Source organism: Pseudorca crassidens, chromosome 3, assembly GCF_039906515.1.
Source record: "Pseudorca crassidens isolate mPseCra1 chromosome 3, mPseCra1.hap1, whole genome shotgun sequence".
NCBI lineage: Eukaryota > Metazoa > Chordata > Mammalia > Artiodactyla > Delphinidae > Pseudorca > Pseudorca crassidens.
In genome coordinates, this window is record NC_090298.1 from 134,867,665 (window position 1) to 134,883,747 (window position 16,083).

At 39.9% G+C, this 16,083-nt stretch overlaps 1 pseudogene; it reads right to left on the bottom strand.

Moving 5' to 3' along the window:
* Nucleotides 1-790: 790 nt before the first annotated feature.
* LOC137221949 (UDP-N-acetylglucosamine--peptide N-acetylglucosaminyltransferase 110 kDa subunit pseudogene) overlaps nucleotides 791-16,083 on the bottom strand; it is a 32,699-nt pseudogene continuing 17,406 nt past the window's right edge.

Here is a 16,083-nt window from a genome sequence, read left to right on the forward strand (position 1 = left end):
ACATAGCTGGTCCTTCAGAGCTTTTTACCTATAACATGTTTTTTGATGAAAGTTATTTAACGTACTGGAGATAACTGTGACTTACTGATCAAATATTTGAATACTTATACTTCCCTGGGATTTCATTTCTGCTGAAAGAAAAAGGAAGAACAGGACTCACTAAAAAAAACAAACAAACATTAGAAATGAAAGTAAAAATCTTAACACACACTATCACTTTTGGAAGCAGCATAGAGGGGCAGTCAACAGTAAAACACTGGTGAAATAGGTCAACACTCTAGGCCAAAAATCCATTATTATTATCATCAGTGACAGTACCACAACTGTGCCCTTCAGAATTAATAATCACTCCTAAGAATCTTCATTTGGCACCAGATGATGCGGTTAAGAGAAACACTCTGGGAGGTTTTGAATCAGACTTGGTTTTTTGTTAGCCAAGTTACAGGAGAATTTTTAAAGTGGGGGGAAGGGAGAAGGAAATGGACCAGGAAAAGAATTTAAGCCATCATCTATACACCAACAAAGCACTGATAGTTCCAAACATTATGTCAGAAACTTAAATGACTGATATAGGCTCAAGTGGTTTATAAAACCTATAAAAAGACTACACCAGCAAAGTCCCCATTTATCTGTAGAGTTCAGAAACTAAAACAAGGAATATTTTAGCTTAAAAGCTTATCTCAAGGGAATCATCCACACTTCACATGAATAAAAATACCTGAAACCAAACATTTTTAAAAGCTCCAATACCCCAAATATAAAGAAAAATATTAATTCAGAAGACTCAATCAATCCATGATAATCACAAGACGGCTGGGCAATCTCTATCTCCCTTCCACACTAACCATCCATCCCATGGAAGACCAAGGGAGATCAGACCTTCCAGACTTACCTTCCAGACCTTCCAGACACCTGGCTGCTGCAAAATTCTATGGAGACTCCTTGTGGAACAGCAGTTTCCCATCTCTTGTGTCTCTCCCTATTGTGATCATGATCATGCAGGAAGCAAGTCTGGCTGTGCTATTTCTTATCATTGTCTGTCACCCATCTGCAGCATGGTATTGTACAGATAAGGAAAAAGTAGTTCCCTTTCCCCCAGAAGGTTGAGGCTCAGGTACAGGGTAATTCTCCTGTGCACACAGTCCTTATTTAGGCCGACTCAGTGACTTCAACAGGCTTAATCATGTGATCAGGTTTGTTGCCAGCTGCGTAATGCTCCCACATCTGTAGATAGAGCTGCTCTAGGTCCATTGTGTATTGTTTGGTGTTGAACAGAGGGCTAGATGTTCTCTGCTTCCAGACTTTGCCACGAAGTTTCTTCAGGTATTCTAGATCAGCTCCCAGTTTCACAGCTATGTCTTCATATTCTTGTCTATTTTGAGCAATAAGCTCAAGACAGCCTAAACAAGTGAGCTGGGAAGCTGCAACTCGGGAAGCAAGAGTCTCTCCTGGCATAGTCACCACGGGTGTCCCTGACCAAAGGACATCCATCCCTGTGGTGTGTCCATTACAGAGTGGAGTGTCCAAGCAGACATCAGCCAGCTGGCCTCTCCGAACATGTTCCTCTTTAGGAGCAACAGGTGAAAAAATGATACGCTTCTGGGGAAGGCCCATCTTTTGTGCATACTGTTGAATATTAGGTTCTCCTACTGCTGGAAAACGCAACAGCCACAGTACACTATTGGGAACACGCTTCAGAATATTTGCCCACATCTGCAAAGTAGATGGGTCAAGTTTATATAACTGATTAAAGTTACAGTACACAATGGCATCTTCCGGTAACCCGTACTGAGAACGTGTGGTTACAATAATGGTACGGGGAACCTCCTCTCCAGTGGCAGCCTTAATGTTGATCTGGGTAGTTGCCAGTCCATTGCTAAGACTGAATCCATTAATTGTTATCTGAATTTGTCCTCTGTTAATCATTTCAATAACTGCCTCTGCAATAGTATTCATAGGAATGACAGGCATATTAAGAGCTGTATTACTGCTGTCTGCGTTGTCTCCTCCATCAGGACATTTCATCTTGACAATCTGCACATCTGGGAGACTATCAAGAAAAGCTTTGAGGTCGATGCCATTCAGCACAATCCGATTGTCATAAATGTGCCCATTGGACTGAAAATCGATGACTGCTTTCTTCTTCAGGTGAGGGAACATATTAGCATGATCACCAATAAAGAAAGTATGGGGCATATAAGCCAGTTTCTCAGAATACTGCTCAGCAACTTCAGCAGGTGAAGTTTCCTGATCAGTGATGATATAATCCATGAAAAGCACGCCACTGGTCCCAGGGTAGCCCAGCCACATTGCCTGAATAGGAGCTGGCCTGAGAGCAAAGAGTTCATTTCGAGCACCCCTGGTATAACCATTCATATTTACAAGGATGTGTATACCATCTTGATGGATGCGATCAGCTGCTTTCCCATTGCATGGAATCTGAGAAAGATCAATGAAATGATGGGCTTCTGCCATCACCTTCGCTCGGAAGTTTGTGCCATCATCTGGGCTCAGGGCATAACAGGATACCTCAAATTTATCAGGATTGTGCATGCCTGGAATAGACTGCATAAGATGAGAAGTAGGATGATTCCCAAAGTCAGAACTCACGTATCCTACACGCAGTCGACCATCACTGAGCTTCAAGTCTTTTGGATGTTCGTACGGTGGTTTATGAAGGACACTGATCTCATCCAAGCAGAGGTTCCCATGGCTCTCAGCAATAGCCTTCCTGAAGCCATGAGAAAGAGGACAGAGCATCCTATGATGAGGCTGCACAGAAGGCAACCTATTCTTCTCCAGCTGGTCAGCCACAATGCTGACCAACTTCTTCATTCGCTCATCATAGTCTGTCCAATCACAGACAATCTGCAGGCAATGAGCCAAATCACAATAAGCGTCAGGAAAATCAGGTTCAAGCTTCAGAGCAGTGCGATAAGAAGCAATTGCTTCTGGAATATTCCCTGAATACTTGTGAATGGAAGCCAGATTGCTGTGGGCATCCGCAAGGGCAGGGTTAATCTGAATGGCACGAGTATAACACTGCAAGGCTCCCTGAACATCCTGCATCTCCTTTAGAGTGTTTCCCATGTTACAGTAGGCATCAGCAAAGGTAGGACTGATTCGAACAGCCTCCTTATAATGCATCAGAGCTTCCTGCAGTTTTCCCTGCTGCTGCAATACACTTGCTAAATTTGAATGGGCAACAGCAAACTCTGGGAAGACTTCTAATGCTTTACAATACAAGAGAACTGCCTCTTCAATGTTCCCCTGGTCTCCTTTGATATTGGCTAGGTTATTCAGAGAGTCTGCATGGGTGGGACACAGCCGCAGAGCTGTATTATAACAATCTTCTGCTTCGGCAACACTGCCCTTCTCTTCCAGAGCGTTGGCTAGGTTGCAGTAAGCATCAGGGAAATGTGGTTGCAATTCAATAGCTCGCCTGTAGGTGTCTATTGCCAGATCTATCAGGTCTTGCTCATAGTATACACAAGCCAGGTTGGCACGTACCACTGCATGATTTGGGCTTAAGCTTAGGGCACAAAGGTAAGCTGCCACAGCTCTGTCAAAAATCCGTGCCTCTTGCAAGACGTTTCCTAAATTGATATAAGCATCCAGAAAATTGGGGTCAAGGGTGACAGCCTTTTCAAAGTGATGAATTGCAAGCCAAATCTCCCCTTGTGCATTGAAAACACAGCCACGATTACTCCAAGCTACTGCAAAGTTCGGTTGCGTCTCCATTGCTTTCAAATAACATGCCTTGGCTCCTTCCAAGCGACCCAGGGCTTTCAGCAGGTTCCCCAGGTCACTGCGAACACAGTACAAATCAGGATTGCACTGAAGAGCAGAGACGTAAGCTTGTACTGCCCCTTCCATGTCGCCTGCTGCTACCAAAGCGGCTGCCAGGTTAATATAACCATCGATGAAATCTGGCTTGAGATGCAATGCATGCCGGTAATGCTCAATTGCTTCCTGCAACTGCCCTCTTTCCTTGTACACATTCCCCAAATTCGAATAGGCTTCTGCCAGAAGAGGGTTCTGTTTAATTGCCAGAGTACTAAAGTGGGCAGATCCGTCCAGCCTTCGACACTGGAAGTGTAGAGATGAAAGTAATAAAAGTACTCCAGTATTGTCTGGCTCTCGTCTCCACAGCTGCATGCAGTGTCTCTCAGCTGCCTCAAAATCTCCTGCCTGATATTCTCGATGTGCCAACTCAGCTAACCCTTGGAAGGAAAGCATACGTTTCGTTGGTTCTGTGCTGTCGGCCACGTTGCCCACAGAAGACGCCATCTGGAGCTTCTGCAGAGAGTGAGAAAAGAGGTTAATTGAGTCCCGCTGCCGCCACTACTGGCAAGAATGTTTCTAGAGGTAGCAAATATGAGGGCAGCAGCCGTACCACTGCTTTGGCAGGCTTAAGCGGCGGCGACAGTTACAGGCACCGAACCTTAGGAACTCTGGTTGGTCGTCTAACTCTCACGCTCTTGAAATCTTCATTCTTAACCCTGCCCTCTTCCATCATTTTTCTCCTAATCAGGGAATAAAAATTACCTATACACTTGCCTTAGAAGAAATGAAAGTCAGTAGTCCAAACACTTTTTAAAATTCTGTTTTCTGTCCAGTTGGAAAGGAAATACATGATTGACTTTACTTCATCATTCATACAGTCAATGTGGAAAACATTAGGGCCGTGAATTTCAATACAGTAAGATCAGAAAATTTTAAATTGGCCTTCCCAAACCACTAATAAGTAACCGATGTTGTATATAATGCTAAAATCTTACAGACTGAGTTTGATATTTTTAAAGTTCTGAAAGGATTAGCTAATTTCTCCTCATCATACTTCTCATGCCTCAAACCTGAGTATTACTTTTTTAAAATAAATTTATTTATCTTTATTTATTTATTTTTATTTTGGCTGCGTTGGGTCTTCAATGCTGCGTGCAGACTTTCTCTAGTTGCGGCGAGCGGGTGCTACTCTTTGTTGCGGTGCCTGGGCTTCTCATCACAGAAGCTTCTATTGTTGTTCCACAACTCTATGGGTTCCTTTTTAGGTCCTATGAAGAACCCTAGAAATTAGTTCATGGAATTATAGGTTTTTGCAAAATTGTCAAAAGTGAGATATTTTAACTTCCATCAGGTAAGACCAGCGTCTCTTTCTTTGCCAATTTTCCTTCTATCATATTCCACTATGTTGGATCATATTGGAATGGCCACAGGCTTTTTTGAAATCTGGCTAAGGAGATTTTCTTTTTTCTGTGGTACGCGGGCCTCTCACTGTTGTGGCCTCTCCCGTTGTGGAGCACAGGCTCTGGACGCACAGGCTCAGCGGCCATGGCTCACGTGCCTAGCCGCTCCACGGCATGTGGGATCTTCCCGGACCGGGACACGAACCCGTGTCCCCTGCGTCGGCAGGTGGACTCTCAACCACTGCGCCACCAGGGAAGTCCTAAGGAGATGTTTTAAGTGAGGCTATTATGTGATTTTCAGACATCACCATATGTAATTGACTATATACTATCCCATTACAGGAATAACTTCCAGTACTCATACTGACTACTCTACTGACTTAACTAGCACAAGACACAGAAGCATAAGGACAAAAACCACCTTACAATATAGCCATGTCTTGCACTTCACAGCTCTCAAAGCATGTGCGTTTGAAGAAGAAAAAAAGAACTGAAAAGTACAATACCAGAAGCTATTTTGTGGAAAATTATTTCAATCATCAGGCATGTGAAAGATAAGTCAAAGATTCAGTTCTCATCAATGCTTAGTCAAAACGGAAATTTTCTTCTGTCAAGAATATACTCCAGGGGATTCCCTGATGGCGCAGTGGTTAAGAAGCCACCTGCCAATGCAGGGGACAAGGGTTCGAGCCCTGGTCCGGGAAGATCCCACATGCCACGGAGCAACTAAGCCGGTATGCCACAACTACGGAACCTGCGCTCTAGAGCCCGTGAGCCACGACTACTGAGCCTGCGAGCCACAACTACTGAAGCCTGTATGCCTAGCGCCCGTGCTCTGCAACAAGAGAAGCCACCGCAATGAGAAGCCTGTGCACCGCAACAAAGAGTAGCCCCCACTCCCTGCAAGTAGAGAAAGCCTGCGCACAGCAACGAAGACCCAACACAGCCATAAACAAATAAATAAATAAATAAATAAATAAAAGAATATACTCCATCAACAATGTGTGTAATGGAATGGTGTGAATGAGTATTTTATCAGAATTCCTGTAATGCACAAACCTATAGCAGTACTGAAATCAGTAATGCATTTATAATAGTAAATACTTATGAGGAAGTAATCCATAGAGGTTTTCTCGAAGTTAACAATGAAAATTAATGTGACATTATCAATAATAAATTGTGAAGCTGAAATAAACTTTTCTAAACTATTAATAACTAGAAGCAAATTCTAATCAACCGTGTTACAAGAAATCTATGTCTAAAAACTACAAAGTTTATTTCTTAAAATTTTATTTCGAAAATACATAAACTGTCGTATGAGGAGGCAGTTAAAGAATATATAGCTAAAAGAGTGGGGGAAAAGTTTTATAGAGACACATCTGGCAGTAGTTCATTTTTAAATGTCATTTTTCTAGATTTTGTGACACCTATAGTATTGATATTTGAAAGCATTTAAAAAATTGTAATTTGAAGATTTGCTACTTCCAGGTAGAATAAAATATTTTGAAGCAAAACAACGTTTCCACTGAGAAAAACAAAAAAAGCCAAATAAAATAGCCAGCATTCAATCAAAAAGTTCTAGACAAACCAAGGGATAGAATCATATGACTAAAATTCTAAGAAAAGAACAGATAATACAAAAATATTTATATAAGATATTGTGTATGTTTATCAGGAAAAGTCTTTATCAAGAAAAGACTTTAAAATCATCAGAATTAATATTATATTTTATTTATTTGTATATTATATTTATATATAGATATTTATATATTTATATAAAGAACTTAAAGATAAAGCCCTAGTTAAGGCAGTGACAATAGCAGTAGCAGTGGGAGTGAAAAGAAATGGTTATATTCAAGCATATTTTGTCAGGAAAAGTCCAAGATCAAATGTCTGACTGCATACATGGGATGGATAGACGGAGTGGGAAAAATCAAAGTTAACTATAGAGGTTCTAGTGAAGATGGGGTTGCCGTCACCCAACCCAAGGGGTTGCAATCATCCCCAAGGTCTAGGAGACTCAAAGGGAAGGTCATGGTCAGAGGCAAAGTTAATTGGTGGGAAAATAAGACTCCCAGTCTCTCCATCTCCTTATACCAGTTTTTTTTTTTAACATCTTTATTGGAGTATAATTGCTTTACAATGGTGTGTTAGTTTCTGCTTTATAACAAAGTAAATCAGTTATACATATGTCCCCATATCTCCTCCCTCTTGCATCTCCCTCCCTCCCACCCTCCCTATCCCACCCCTCTAGGTGGTCACGCACCGAGCGCATCTCCCTGTGCTATGCGGCTGCTTCCCACTAGCTATCTATTCCTTATACCAGTTTTGTTTTTCTGCTCATATACGTAGCAGCATTTCATTCAAGGGGAAAGTCATTGATCTGACTGGTCAAATTAAACAACATAGTTCAAGGCACATTTACAGTGGTTAGTTCCTCCACAATTTAGAAAGTCACATTCACAAGTTCCCTCTTCCTACGCCGCGGAACACACTGGCCATTCCTCCAAAGTTTCCACTCCACAGAGTGGACCAGAGATGACGTGAGCCCAGAACTGAGAGCTTGGCATGAGATGGTGTCAGCCCCACGTAGAGCTCTGGCATAAGTTATAACCCAACCCAGCTCTACAGAGAGCTCTGCATGGAATCCTGGGAGTAAACTCAGCCATAATAATAATTCTGTTTTGCATTTGCTTTTCTTCCTTGCTTAACTTTCCCTGGCCACTCTGACAAACAAACTTTCAGGCATTCCTGGGCCACTCACTAACTTTATTCCATTTAATCTCATCCAGATTCCCAAGAAAATTACTAACTATAAGGAGGGAAATTTGGAACATGGTGAGTTTTAGATGCCTGAAATATATAGGTCATTGAATCCAGTTAACTAGCAAATTATCTGGATCTCAAATATGCCAGTAGAATAGCAGACTAAGCTCAATTTAATGTACTCTTACTGGAGACACATGTACATTCTGGGTCAATTTTGAAAAAGTTAAAAGCACATAGCTGAGATTAAAAGAAAGAAAGGAACACCTGCATGTTTCAGAAAGTAATAGAGAAATTAAATCCAGAGAAAGAAGAGCGGACTGATGTCTGTGGGTTCCGTTCCTTAGTATAGGCCTTATGTAAATAGGGGCTGGAGCTAGAAATCTAACATTACCTTGAGGCCAGGAATTTATAGACTCAGGATGGAACAATATTGAGAAGTTGGTACAGATATCCTACAGAAATTTCATGAGGAACTGCTTAGTCCATTAAGAGGGCCAAGGGCGGTGGTGAGGAAGATTGATATCTCTTGAAAACCTTCAGGTACGGAAAACATCAACACCTCTGAAAAGCAGGCCTCTCCTTCCCAGCGTTGTGATGGCCAGGTTGTCACTAACCTGTAAGGCCCTGTATGAATCAGAAACTGCAAGGAGAGTAATTCAAAGAAAAACAGATGCAGGATGGGCGTGGCAATAAATCCTAGGACCCTATCAGAAACAAAATTAAAACCACTCTAAAGGGAAATTTTAACAAACCAGAGCAGATAGTATCCTAACCAGAATAGAATAATAATTCTCAGGAACTTACTTTAGTTATTTAAGTAATATTCAATGCATTTCCATGGCCAGGCCCTTCTGAAGAATTCGAAAACATATACAAACAATTCATTTACATCTTATATATCCCACCAACCAGAGCAAAATTCACTTAAGTACTGTACTGGTGAAAATTGGGCAGCACTATGGAGACAATAAAAAGGTGTTTACCATCAAAAAACGTCAAGGTAAGAAAGATAATGTCTAATTTTTAATTATCCTGTGGTTTATTGAAATCTTTTGGAAACCCAAAATAGAGAAAACCTAGGAGGCAATGAAGACTTAAATCTTTAGAGATTTATCAACTCATCTATAAAAGCTTTATTAATCTCTTCTTTTAATACCATGCCTGAGAGGTATAAATGTGTCCAGAGATAGGGTTGAAGAAGCCTGAGAGAATTTCAATTGTTTACTATTCTTGGTCAGCTATTAAGACCTTTCAGGAGCATCTTGATTTTCATGGCATCATCCAACAAAAAGCAGGATATTTTACAGAAAGTCCTGGTCCACTTTTTGGCTTGCTTTTGTGTTTATGTTTTTGGTTTTCTCACATTGGGCGGTACATTAGGCTACCTATTGCACACTCCCTCATTCATGCATGCATTCATTCAAACAATATTTACTGAGTTGAGATATTTAATTAACACCCAATAAATGATGTTTAGATGAATGAATGCGCTTTTTATCAAAGTAAGTGTAAGTACTGAGAAAAATTACAGAATGTATGATCCCAGCCCCACAAAAGCGTATAATTGTGTTGAGGATATAACATATGCTGGTGAAATAACTAATATATCACATTGGACAGCTTCTAAGTTCAAAAATGAGTTTTTATAAATAATCAGAGCCTAAGGAGGACAAAGAAGGGACAGTTCATTATGGGTCGAATCTATCAATAAATGTACATTTCAGATGAGATTTGAGATTGACCTCAAAGAAAGAAGAGGACTTAGATATATGAACAGAGAACAAAAAAGGCATGGTGATAGCATGTGCATAGATAGTGTGGCCAATATTTATGTTCTTCATTAAAGACAGTCAGAGATAACCCAAATATAACTGTTTCCATGGGTCCATTCTCAGTATCCAAACAGAACGGCAAATCCTATCTTAGTAAAACTAATGAAAAACACAGTCTTTAACAAAGACATTGTGAAGGAAAGGGGGAGAGAAAGGCTTGCATCCCACACCACACAACAAAACTTATTTAATTATTTGTTTCATTTTCTCCCTCTGAAAATTTCCTCTCCCTCTCTCTGTACGTCTCTCTTCTCCCACATCTGGCCACACTCTACCAGCCACCTTTCCAGATCTTTCCAGAACTCTCCATCCTAGTTTCATTATGCCACAAGTTAAACATCTCACAGGTCTCCAGGATGCATTCTCATCACTTATTCCACAAAGACAAACAAAGGACACTTCTCAGGATCACGTTTCTTGGAAGGAAGAGGTCACCAGGAGTGATTATAAATAATATAAGGTGGAGAGCAGTGACTTAAAATACCATTTTTCCTCTTAGAATGTGAATACAGGGAACTTTGGGAAACTAGAAAATCTGGAAAGGATTCATTGATAATTATTTATTTTCAATGAATAAAATAAAATGTAATAATACGGCTAAACTCTGACAGATTAACTTTTTCAAAAGTTGCCTTCACACACCTTCACTATTGGGATGTTTGATAAACACATCTTTCTTCTTTCTTTGCAGATACTGGCACCAAACTTTCAAACAATAAGAACCTTCCCATAAGTCCCTTGCCAGGCAAGATTAAGGTATAACAATCCAAACAGATTTTTGAAGAAGATAACTGGTTGAAAGCACAGGAAAAGAGCTGGGTTGCTCTTTTTCAACGGTCACATAATGAGTAATGTGGGAATTGGTTTACAAAGTCTCTCTCCATGAGGGGCTAAGGTTAAGATTAGAACTTCTGAGGCCAGAAGAGCAAAATAACTACAACAACACACATATTTTCAAGAGCCGCCCTTTGGATGTGAGGGATTGATTGTCCCCACTCTTTTTTCAGCAGCCCACCTGGTGTCTTTAGTAAATGACATAAGAGAATACAGTGTGGCCAAGAAGGCTTAGATTTCCTTAGCCCCAAGGCAGATATTCTCAAGTGACTGTCCACTCAAATTAAAAAGAGAGATTTACAAGAGGAAACTGGATACAACTGAGTGTACTTTTATTTCAGCCCTTTACCTGAATGTTTTGTTTTGTTTTCAGTTCTCCACTGAAGTTGCCTACATTAATATATTTTTAAGAACATTTCCTTAAGTTGAAGTATTCATTCAGTATATTCATTTACTATAATTGAGACAAGCCAAATGACTTAGGCAAATTCATTTCTATATTGCCACAGCAGTGTATTGTGAACTAAATGACACCTGGCAGTTCTTTACTCAGATACTAACTCAGTTAGAAGGCAGAACAAGGATACCTACCCATTGAGGGAAGGAAAGGTCACTTAGCCTCTGTAGCTGTCTTAGGTCTCTTATCATCACAGTAACAAACTGAAGACTAAAAACCATACGATCATCTCAACAGATGCAGAAAAAGCTTTTGAAAAAATTCAATATCCATTCATGGTAAAAACTCTCCAGAAAGTGGGCATACAGGGAACATACCTCAACATAATAAAGGCCATATATGACAAGCCCATAGCTAACATACTCAATGGTGAAAAGCTGAAAGCATTTCCCCTACGATCAGGAACAAGACAAGGATGCCCACTCTCACCACTTTTATTGAACAGAGTTTTGGAACTCCTAGCCACAGCAATCAGACAAGAAAAAATAAATCAATAAAAGGACTCCAAAATGGAAAGGAAAAAGTAAAACTGTCACTGTTTGCAGATGGCATGATACATAGAAAATCTGAAAGACACCATCAAAAAACTATTCGAGCTCAAACATGAACTTGGTAAATTTTCAGGATACAATAGATTTCTATATATAAATTTTGTATTTCTATACACTCACAGTGAACTATCAGAAAGAGAAATTAAGGAAACAATACCATTTACAATCGCATAAAAAAGAATAAAATACATAAGAATAATCCTGCCTAAGGAGGTAAAAGACCTCTACCCAGGAAACTATATGACACTCATAAAAGAAATGAAAGGTGACACAAACAGCTGGAAAGATATACCATGGTCACGGATTGGAAGAATTAATAGTGTTAAAATGACCATCATACCCAAGGAAATCTACGGATTCAATGCAGTCTATATCAACATATCAAGGGCATTTTCCACAGACCTAGAACAAATAATTTTAAAGTTTGTATGGAAACACAAAAGATCCTGAATAGCTAAAACAGTCTTGAGAAAGAAGAACACAACTGGAGGAATCATGCTCCCTGGCTTCAGACTGTGCTACTAACCTCCAGTAATCAAAACAGTATGGTACCGGCACAAAAACATCCATCACTGGAACAGAATAGAGAGCCCAGAAAGAAACCCATGCACTTATGGTCAATGAATCTATGACAAAGGAGGCAAGAATATGCAATGGAGAAAAGTCTGGGCTTCCTTAGGGATGGTTTCATCAATTAATTTGTTTTCTTAAATGGACCATACTTTTCCATGTCTTTGTATACCTTGTGAGTTTTTTGGTTGAACATTTGGCTTTCAAATATTATAATGTGGTGTCTATGGAAATCAGACTCTCCCACTTTCCCAGGGTTTTCTGGGCTTTGGATTGTTGAAGGCTGTAGTAGTCTGTTTGTTTAGGGACCTTTCCAAACTAGTTTTGCAATGACTGTACTCCTTATTGTATGTAGGCACTGAAGTCTCTCTTCCTTTAGTTCATGTTTAGCTAATGTTTTGACAGAGATGTCCTTGAATTCCTGCACCTAAGACAAAAACAAATATACACAAGCACATCCACATGCACACTCAAAACCACACACCTCTCCCCATTGTGCAGATTGCTGGATCACTCCTTCAACATTTAGCTGACCTGCACTGAGTTCAGGGCTCAGCCCATGGTAAAAGCTTAGAGATTCCTCTGGTGTTTTCAGAACATGCATCTTATCTTGAGTATGCTTGTGGTTTTCTTAATTTCTCTGGACACATGTGTACTTTTTGTATGTTCTAAGTTCCCAAAGAATCTCCCCCAACTTTTGCTCCTGCATCTTATGTGGTCTATTGCATTTCAATGCACAGTCTTCTGCCCCAGCCATCTATGCTTTGTTAGTTCACCTTGCACTTTTTTTGAGCAATGACTGCTGCTTTTCCAGCCTGTGTTCCAGCTTAGCTAAGACAGAGATAAGCATCTTGTGTCAGTCCTTCAGGTAACTCCCAGACAGGTTAGAACAGATACACATAATAATCCGAGAGTATGGTCTCTTCTGCTCCCTCCTGAAGCAGGATTGAGGGTCCCATACTACGAATGGTCTGCTGCTACTTTAAGACTATCACTGCATTAAGACCCCACCACTTTAAGACCACCACTACACTAACAGTAGATGGGGCAAGGGCAAGTAAAAATGCCACAAAGCTTTCCTGCCATTTTCAAATTGCCTCTTCCCTGGTTCAGTATGTGTTTGGTTGCTGTAAATCTTTGCCTGATTTCAGGACTAAGAGAAACTCAAGGAACCCCACAACAAGAAACAGTATAATCAAACTCTCAGATGCCAAAAGACAGAGAAAGAATCTTTACTCCCAAAGGAGAAAGAAAAAACAAATTTGTTACAAAGCAGGGATCCTCAAAAATATTCATAGCTAATTTCCTATCTGAAACCATGGAGGCAAGAGGCCAGACATATTTAAAGTGCTGAAAGAAAAAAACTGTCCACCAAGAATTCTATATTTGGCCAAACGGGTTGCAAAACTTAGGGAGAAATTAACACATTCCCAGATGAACAAAGGCTGAGGGCGTTTGTTTTACAACTTCCTAACACTGCCCTATGACAAATGCTAAATTGAACCTTCAGGTTGAAATGAAAGGACACTAGACAGCAACTCGAAGCTGTATAAAGAAATAGAAATCTCCAGTAAAGATAAATACATGGGCAGATACTAAAGCCAGTATTGTGCTACTGGCTTGTAACTCTACTTTTTATTTCTTACATGATTGAAAAAACAAATGCATAAAATAATCATAAATCCATGTTATTGGGCTCACAAAGTATAAAGGTGTAATTTGTGACAACAATAATGTAAGGAGGAGGAATGGAACTGTAGAGGAACAGAGTTTCTGTGTGCTATTGAAGTTGGTTTCAATTCAAATGATATTGGTTGAACTTCAGAAGGGTGAATGTAATCTTCTTGATAACCACAAAGAAAATATCAATACACTATATGCAAAAAGAAATGAAAAAGGAATCAAGAGTTCACTACAACAAAATCGGCTAAGCACAGAAGAAGTCAGTAATGGAGTAAATGAGGGGCAAAAAATGCATAAGACATACAGAAAACAGCCAGGAAACAGACAGAATTAAGTTCTTCCTCATCAGTAATTTTTGAAAAAGTAAGTGGATTAAGCTCTCCAATAAAAAGATAAATATTGGCGGGCTTCCCTGGTGGCGCAGTGGTTGAGAGTCCGCCTGCCGATGCACGGGACACAGGTTCGTGGAGGATCCCACATGCCGCGGAGCGGCTGGGCCTGTGAGCCATGGCCGCTGAGCCTGCGCTTCCGGAGCCTGTGCTCCGCAACGAGAGGGACCACAACAGTGAGAGGCCCGCGTATCACAAAAAAAAAAAAAAAAAAAGATAAATATTGGCAGAATGGACTTTAAAAACATCCATAATCCAAGTATATGCTGTCCGCAAAAAACTCACTAGATTTCAAGAGACACAAGTTGGTTGAAAGTTAAAGCACAGAATAAAATATCCCATGCAAATAGTAACAAAAAGAAAGAAAGAGAGAGAGAGAAAAAGAAAGGAAGGAAGGAAGGAAGGAAGATAGATAGATCTGGGATGGCCACGTTAATATCACACAAAATAATCTTTAAATCAAAAACTATCACAAGAGGAAGAGGAGGCCACTATATGTTGATAACAAGTTCAATCTATCAAGAAGATATAACAGCTATAAACATATATGTACCAAACATCCCCCCGAATATGTGAAGCAGTCATTGACAGAATTCAAGGAAGAAATAGATAGTTCTAAAGTAATAGTTGGAGATCAATACCTTGCTTTCAATAATGGATAAAACATCTAGACAGAGGATCAGTAGAGAGGTAGGGGGACTGAAGAACACATTTAACCAACTAAACCTAACAGCCATATATAGATCACTCCACTCAACAACAGCAGAATACACATTTTTCTCAAGTACACATGGAACATTCTCCAGGAAAGACCATATGTTACGCCACAATACAAGTACCAATACCTTTTTAAGAAACTGAAATCATACAAAGTATCTTCTTTAGCCACAGTGAAATGAAGGTAGAAATCAATAACAGAACCATTGGTAGCCATTTCCCATCATGCCTGCCACACATGATATAAAGCAATGAAAGGAAAAACATAATTGACCATTTAGAAAAGTGGGAAAGAGGACATACCATTGACACAGAGTGTGTGCTGTTTCCCGTTGTCAGAGATAGAAATAAATTAGCATCAATTGTTCATTAGTGTGTTAATTTCTTGGTCAATCATTGCACAGCCAGTGTTTCTGCCTGATGGGAAGATTTCCTATACTCAGTGTTGAGTGGAGACAACCTTGAAAGGGACATTTAAAAGGATTATACTGTGATGGGCTTAGCAGTACCCTTCCTCCTATGCCAGTATTTAGGCTGGGGTATTTCCATGCAGTGTGCACAATCATAGGCCCCAGGTCACCAGAATTTAGTTGGATTCGTTTTGTTAATACATTCCCTCAGTACTTTGTCTTTTATTTGACTGTTGCATTTACTTCATTCTTTATTATCACTGTGAAACAACTTAGTTTGCTGTTCAGATGCCAAAAAGTGGATATCAATACCTCCTGAGTTTGACACATCACAGATCTGTTTTACATATCAGAGACAGAGACAGCAACTATTTCCAATGACTTTGAGACATGCCTTGAACAATGCAATTAACATGTTGAGTGTTGAAATGTGTGTCGAGCTCATTATACTTGCTCTAAAAGGTTTCAAACTGCAAAGATTTAAAAATCTTTATCTTTGAATAGTTTTCCTGTGCTGTCCCTTTGTGTCAGACTGTTAATGTGCACTCCGGCACCTTCAAATAATGTGGCTTTGTAACCAATTATTTACATGTTGTTTTATCCACAGAGAATCTTTTTTTTTTAATAAATTTATTTATTTTTGGCTGTGTTGGGTCTTTGTTGCTGCACATGGGCTTTCTCTAGT